The sequence below is a fragment of the Trichoplusia ni genome, chromosome 4 (assembly GCF_003590095.1).
Source record: "Trichoplusia ni isolate ovarian cell line Hi5 chromosome 4, tn1, whole genome shotgun sequence".
In the NCBI taxonomy this organism is placed as follows: Eukaryota; Metazoa; Arthropoda; class Insecta; order Lepidoptera; family Noctuidae; genus Trichoplusia; species Trichoplusia ni.
Window position 1 is genome coordinate 309,786 of NC_039481.1, and position 8,660 is coordinate 318,445.

Consider the following 8,660-nt stretch of genomic DNA (forward strand, 5'->3'; position numbering starts at 1 on the left):
GCTCTTCTGAAGTCCAAATCCTCTCGATTAGAGGCGTCAGAACATTGACTGCGGAGGACAAGTCTGCTTGTAGCATTTCCGCTGTGATCAAGTCAAGCCCTGGCGCCTTGCCGGTCTTCAGAGAGAGGACTGCTTTTGCCACCTCTGATGGTGATGGTGGTTCCGTATCAATGTCGAGTAGTTGAGGTTGTGGGGAACTAACATTTATCGCGTCAGGTGTCGATGTTGCAGATAAGCGGAAGACTTCCTCAAAGTGTTCACGCCAACGCAGCAGCTGCCCTTCTGATGTCACAACAAGCTGACCATCTTTGGATTTTATGGGTTTCCTCTTCCTAGCCCTATTGTTCCCAGCCAAGGACTTTGTTGCGCTGTAAAGTTCCTTCAAATTCCCAGTATTAGCAGCTTGTTGCTGTTATCTGCTCAGATATAAACGAGTTAATGAATTGAAATGAAACGGTCACGGGCAGACTGCCCGTGACCATGATACCTGCAATGGTTTCGAAACATCGGGAACTAAAATCTAAAATTAAACCGCGAAAAAATCCGTAAAAGTAGTTTCATTTCAATGTCTAACATTCGCGTAAACCTAAGAAACCACTTTGAGTTAATGAATGTTTAGTTATTAATGGTAACTTGTAGCGAATGGAACTTATTGACATTTGAAATTGTTCAGAAGTATTTGGTCACCTTGCCTGCTACGATATATCTGATGGTGACTGTACCTACTTCTGTTATGTAGTATATAGTTATGATGTAAGAGTGTTTATTCCTCTTTCACGCAAATACCACCGAACGGATGTAGACGAAACTTGGAACACAGTTAATAGCCATGATTAACACAGAGGATTGTTTTCATCCCGATTTTATAGTTCCGTGGGATCATTTTCAATTTGAATCGTGTGAGGTGCCGGCTCGCGGGAAATTGCTAGTTTAAGAATATAATTAAACTGTGTGTTAAAAATATATAATGTGTGAACTATAAAAGAAAGGTCAGTTTACGATATTAAAAACAGTTGAGCGCACACATTACTTAACTATAACATGCCGACCACGCTGAGTTATGGGTCAGGTTCAAACTCATTATTTGGGTAGCCCGCCCGCCGCAGTGTACCTACTACATCATCTGTTAAGGGTCGAGAATTATTCACATGAAAATATTTGTTTAAAATACAGCTGGTTGTAATTATTATAAACAGCTTTGTATAGAAGAAGGTTTTACATAGGGTCGTAATGATCAGTTCATTACAGGGTGACGGGTAATGTAGGCAAGGCGCCATCGCGCCAGCTGTGCGGTGCGGTGGCTTTCGCCGCGACTGTTTACGACGGCCTGCACAGATAGCCACGTCGCTTGTTTTATTATAGCCGTATATACTTAACACTATATACCTCGCTGTACATATAGATGTGTTGATGACTTTTATAATCAATTTATATAGTTGTAGATGTTTATTGGTACCTAAGTTTCTAGTTCCTAGCCTTAAGAACCCTATAGATACCTACATTCAAAAGGGACGTTTAGATCATCATTGTAGTTTGTTAAGAGCTTAACTAAACCATTTATGTAAATATAGTATCTAATCTGAGAAAATAAAACATCTTGTGATGAATATTTTAAGTTCAATGTCGAACAGGTAAAGAGTAGATAGGTACCCCACACGACAGTTGAATGCCAAAGTAATGCGTTTATCCAGGTCTTTGCAAGGAATTGTGATACATACGAGCGTGAACTTTGCTATGCGCCGTAAATGCTCTACACAAGCATATTATGTAAATACGCATCACGAGCTCATCGCAGCTGACATTATTTATAGCTAGGTATGATGGAGGTCCGTCTAGAGAATACCAATAGCAGTGCAACTCTGAAAGGCATTGATCGTCGGCAGGAATTCCATTACGTGTGCACTATAAACATTCGCAGGAGGTCGGCAGGCGGCCTCCACCTCGCGGGAAATAAAAGTTTTACCATTCGAAGCCGCGGCTTTAATATCTGGAATTGATCGTGTGCCGTGGACGCGGCGCGACGCAACTATATTATATTTTATTGGTAGTGCAATAAAACTGCTTCGCTGAACATTAGCGTTGTAAGAATTCATAGCGGATCGAGCGCTCTGTCTAACGGAATAACAGCTCCAATCTCTAAGTTAAACGTTTATTCAAAAGATAGTTCCTCGTCCCGCGGGTCGCGCGGCGGCGCTCGCGACTCGCTGAACTCCGCAGATGAATACTTATTAAGCTTGTCGCAGCGCTGTCTGCGGCGCGGTGCTCGCGCTGAATATCAAAAACTTCTGATTAGTGTTGTAAACAAAGTACATCTGGAGTTCACAATTTACTGTTACCGATGAGATTCAATTAATTCGGGACGGGATATTGTTTGCTGTACGACAACGAGCAATAGTAACATTGCACGAACACCTACAGCTGCGGGAACAGTTCTCGCCCATTAGTGTTACAAAAGGTTATGGCCTTCGACAGAACGTATAAGCTACATCTTCGGGTTTAATTAGCTGTTGGATCCTCGGCGGAATTCCAATACGATTGCTGCGCTATTAGGGCATCGATTTGCATCTGTTTATTGCACTATAGAATAGGTAGTAGATACCGACACGAAATGCTTTAGCTGTGTGCTAGCTTTAGCTGTGGTTTGTGAGTTCCTTTTTCCGGTAGGTACACTTTCGAAAAGGTCTGCATTCTATGAAATACCCATTAACAACCTGATTCAGTATTAGATTATTTTTCTGATTGTTCATTGCTTCGACAGCAGCCAACGCCAAGTAAATTATTTTACCAGTAAACGCAGTTTCGATCCCCGGATAACTTAAACATTGTTGTGCTGACCATAAATGCACGTTTTGCATAATGTTTGTAAACCTGACTGTTCTTTGGGCACGCATGTGTGGGTAAATAAATATTAGATTCATTGCTAAAACATTTACTCAGCGATTAATATGCCTGGTAATCCGTCACTACTAATACCACTTAATAAAAGACTTAGACTTGACATCAACTGAGCAGCATAATATCCAAACATAACTGCGCAGTTACGATACCCGTCGGGCAATTTACACGGGTAAGTATTAGGTACAAATAAGGTTTTCATTTTCAGTCCCGCTCAGCAATATATATGATCCTTTTTTTAAAGGGTCTGCGTGTAGCTACGTCCACAATACACGACATGAATATATCTTGGAACGATCAGAAACCGTGAGGAGGATAAAATGAGTGGTTGTGTCGAGCTGGCGGTCTGTCGGGACGCTCGGGACCCGGGACCGGCTCCGGCTGGATCTTTGACGCGATAAAAATTTGCCAAATTCTAGGTGACGTAATCAAATTTATTGTGAGCTTAAGGCCGCCGTACAGTGTGACTGTTTACTCTACCTACTATATCAGATCGATACAGAATTGAAACAGATTACTCAGTCCATTTCCATTTTGCTGCAGCTTTTATTTGTGGACAAACTTAAACTTTATACAACCTAATGATCGTGCAGGTAATTTTTTCCAAGCACGAAAATCCCATTTCTAACTAAAACACTGATTTATTAATTCAATATTATCATTATGTCTTCACAAAAACAGCCCTTGGGTAAATAATAAGTTTAATCTCTCTTGAACTCAAGCAAGAAACTGCTTAGTCTGAAGTTATTCAAGACCCTTTAAAAGCCCCGTTTTTCAAGAGTGCCAGGTCGGGCGGCTCGCCGGGTATCAGCCGCGCCTTCACGCGGACACTAAGTTTGATTGATGCGGCCTTGTACTCGACTATCTTTGCCTGATGACCGCTCCAGACATTTTTTATGATTTACGTTAGTATAATTTCGGCCGGAGTATTATGGCGAGTGATTTATTGGCTTGACAATTGCCCTCGTCTGCCGCTCTGTGCGAATGTGTATTGAAATACCTACCCTAGATGTTTTTGATAGGGGATTTTTATAAGGGTTTTGATACCTTCACTAAAAGTTGCCTTTAAAAAATTATACTCATCGAAACTCGATCTTTGAGTTTGTTCTTTGATCCTTGCCTTTATTGTACCCTTGTAGGGTTGCAAAGTGTCTAGGGCGAGAACGATTCAGTGTACTTGTAACATAATGAGTACCAGTTACCGTATCCTCGAGTCATGGCTTCACAGCAAGAAGTTATAAAATATCACAATACTTAACATTTAAGGAGTTTCTTGAATAAGTCTGTGACGTCATCCTGCGTTCCCCGGCATATAAAGTACATAACGTAGCGTGGACTCAAAGGAGCATTGCGCTGCTTCACAAGTTTTCAAGTTTTGGCGTAAGATGTCGTCGACTGTGTCATCGCGTCCGGATTGTATTGAGTGTGCAAACCTTTTTGTTTAATGTTGTTTGTGTATTTTGTTCTTGAAGATTTTCCTTAGAGGTTTCGTTGGAGAGGGTTTCACGAGACCCGGTGTCGCAGGCACACATAACGGGAACTGAAATGGTGATGCCGGTAGAGAACTTTGCTAGTGCACTATGAAGGAAAGTTAAAGAAATAATGAAACGGAAGTCAAATATCGCTGGCCCTAAATGCTGAGGAAAGAAATGGAATGACTATTTAATATTTCAGGTCGATCAGTGCTCGGAAATTTTGCGATGAGATACGAATAAAACACTATCAAATTGAAAACTTCTCCTCTTCGCTTATAAATTTGGTTAAAAGAAAGGTAGCCAGTAGGCACTAATGGACAAGTCATGTTTGCCTGCCTTTTGTATATCTGCCGCTCTGGTTGTTCGTTTGGTTGTGGTAAAGCAATAATAGTAATGGATTTAATTTATTACATCTTAGTCTTCTTATATCGAAGAAGAAGCATAACATTACTACATTAGTAGTCTGACATATACCTAAGTAGTAATTTTATAACAACATTATTAGTGAGAGGTTATTTCAGAGATTAGAAGCTTCTGTCCTAAATATGCAAGCGTGTCCATTTTACTAAGCAAGTGTGAAGGTGCGAGCGCGGCGCCTCTGCTAATAAAATATTTTTTCATTACTTTCATATTATTTACAAAAGAAACTTATAGAAGTCTTGAAAGTTATGACTGTTGTAGTCATAAGTTTTTCGTTGCTGTGGACAGCTTGTTAGGGTGTGTTACCGTCTTGTTACCGTTTGTTACCGTCCTGCCTCGTAAGCGACTCAAAATTTTGATCATGACAAAAATAAAGTTATTATTCATGTGCTGACTACAAGGGACTGGTATTTTTACATCGTTTGCTATATTTAATGTGACAGCAGCGAAAAGTAATAGGAGATAGGTTATTCATTAATTCACCACAAAGAGGGCGCAAACAAAAAACACCGGCATGATATATACGTAGGCAAACTCGCTGAAATTTATGTGTCAGTGAGTCAATAAAGATAATTTGCATCACTAAGTGTGTGGATATATAAGTGAATGCAATTTGTCATGTGTGAACAGAGCCGAGCGGGGTGAATTTGAAAAGGCGAGGGAAAAATTATTCCGGCGTAGAATCACGAGCCATATATCACCGAGAACGGGACACGTGCAGGCGAATTACAAGCCAGCGACTTTGTTAAGAATTATGATATGAGTTCTCTGAGTTATGTTCATCTTTGTCGTTCTAATTTAATGACCTTTACGTCGAGCGCGAGGCGGCGCGGCTCGTGCACCTGCTTGACTTCCAGACTTGATTGCAAGATTCTGTGATAAATAAACGCCGACTTGTTTATATTGTAATTTGCGAGTTGACATTTCATCTTACAACAGGTAATTTAAGTGCAGTATAGATTTTATGACTTTGTTAATAAAAAAAAACTAGTGTCATTTTTGTTAGAAATTATACCAACTTTCTGTACGTACCTTTTAAACGACAAATAAATAAATTATGCTTAAAGAAAATAAATTGGCAATGACTGATGTAATAGTTAGGTAGTATGATTCGTCTGGGTACCTTACATAATTATACTCTGGTTAATATATCCTACTTAAGTTTCAATGAAAGTATATAAACACTAAGCATGTTTTGTATTTTTTTTCTATAAAGCTGGTTCAAAAAGTAGCTGTTTAATTGGTTGATTTCCTCCGCTGTGCAGTTAAAGGCAAGGGAAGACCGTAACGTACCGGTTGTTATTGTACCTCCCGATACAATGGAGCAGCCCTGGAGCCGGTTTGTTTATGAACGAAGAAATCATACAAACTGCACAACATGTGGATATCATAGCTAATTAGCTAGAAGAACCGCTCCGATGTTGATACAAATTAAACAAAAGATAAATTATCCTGAGGAGTGCGGAGTGCGCGGATATCACTATGATATTGCTTTCATACGGAGGTCGCCTGTTGACACAAGCTCGCGCAATTTTCTGTGACATGCCAACACATGAGTGAGCCGATGAGTCGCCGCGGCTGCCTCCAACCGAACACCATATGCTCTGCTCAGCGAGAACTTTCTTTGTTAACATGTAACATGTATATAGTTCCCGATTATATCTTAAGATAAATTGCGAGGGCGCGATAGGTGCGCGAGTATTATGGATGTAATAATTTCTAATTACTTATTTATAATGGAGACATTACACGGTGAAATGTATTTACATAAGGCTTGCGCGGGTCTTAAGCAAATAGGCTTGTTCCTGAGGCAAATAATAATTATTCCGTGATGCGCGGGATCCCGGGGCGTTCATGTTGTTACGCAAATCAAATACTTACGTGACGCTTACCTGCTTACCTAGTTAAGTATTTACCGGGACGAAATAAGCCCGATTCTCGACTAAGCTCAAGAAAATTTACAATCGCTTCAGAATATAACTCATTGTGCGGAATTGAAATAAATTATTTGTTGTGAACGCCGCGGGCGCTGAACTCTTCTTCGAGTTGGCACCTTAAAGTTGGACCCTGAAGATGTATGGGTCTAAAATACTAGTACTGTTGTTATCCTTGTGCTTGCGTTGCAGTGTTCGTAACAGACGTCAAGCTATCTAATAAGAAGTAAGGCGGATGGTTTTAATTAATACCACATCCAACCAATCAACGGTCAACAATCCAACCTGACTCTTGTACTTGAATTGTTTCCGACGTTGCTCTTGAAGTGAAAGTAACGCCAGGAATCTGAAACTATTTAAAAATAACGTAATGACTGGTACTTTTATTCTTTTTACACGCGTTCCGTGACTCGGACTCGCGGACTTATGATTATTTATTTGATTATGACTTACTCAAGGGCATGTCTTTACTATACTAGTCGGACAAAAACCGATAAATACGCGTGACTAAACCGTTGTTAAAAAATCAAAATTATTGATATCTGTACCTTCTTGAAGTATTGTGATCCTACGGCGCATGAAAAATCAGAATCAGAGTATTTAGAATAAACTAAATTATATTATTTTTCAAATAAACAAGTTACGAGTAAAAAGGTAGGTTTTAGTTATCTGCTAAGTGATTCCAAAAAGTTTTTTATGAAGTGGACCTTTCTGATCAGTTTCGGCTGGCGGACGCTTAAACTAAAAATAAGTCCTCTCCCAGCCAGGACTTCTGTAAATCAAGTTACCTGTTGCCATTTCAATAATTTCTATTCAGGATTCAGTCGTCAGTCCTGAATTTATATAATTGAATTATACGGAGGCTCGCTCCGGGATTTGAGAGTTCTTTTAAAAGGTTTCGTTACCTTTTTTTGAGAACAAAAGAATGTCGCTCATTATTTATTCAACGCGAAAATTACGCATTATCTAAGAAATATAATTTCGTATTCAGATGTTGCTCAGGTATAGCTGCCGCCCGCCGGCAACGCCGCGGCAGTATGCAGGGCGTAAAGGGACCCAAGGGTACCGGTGCCATTCATATTTAAAACCAAAGATTTTTATTTCTAACAAACCTAAAATAGCCTCGAGAAAAACGTTTACTTATGACGTATGACGTTAATGAACCGACTGTCACTCGTGTGATGAGAGACTTCATAACTCTACAACCAAGATTTCATACTTTTTTTTTCAAAAGAGTATTTTTCATTCATATTAATGAGAAGTTTATATACAACTAGAAATGGAGTAGTACCTAACCAACTGCATTGTTAAAATGTATCTATTGAATGTCACCTCATAAAGGTAGACATAAAATATAATAGGAAAAAGATTTTGATTAATTGTTCGATATACTGCAGAGAACTATTCTGTTTCTGGTCATAAACTTCACTCAATTAACAAACAAACGTTTTTTAGACATTATGACACGCGTTCTTGGTTTAAATTGAAAGTACTTGTTTAACAAGGCCGCACATGTAGTGCTGGTGACGCACCGCAACTGATGCTTGAATGGATTTCATGTTTATCATGAATTTGAATTTACTTTCGTTGCAGTCATTGGCTGTAGTAATGGTTTTATGTAAGTGTTTTGATATATTTATTTTTTTCAAATTAAGAAGGTTTATGGTTTTTTACTAGTTAAACATGACTTTGGCAAAATGTGGAACAGGTAACACAAATTAAACAATACTTATAAATTTCACAACCATAGAACTCCTAATAACAAGAAACTGATAACTTGTGTTACTTTAGCAGGAATTAGTAACAGAATATATTTTTGGGTAGTTTGAATAAGTCTGATTAAGTTAAATCAAGTCAGTTTCGGACTATAATGAAATTGGCATGACATTAGGGTATTTTTCAGTAGAAGTTTTGACGACATCGGTGTGCGGCCATC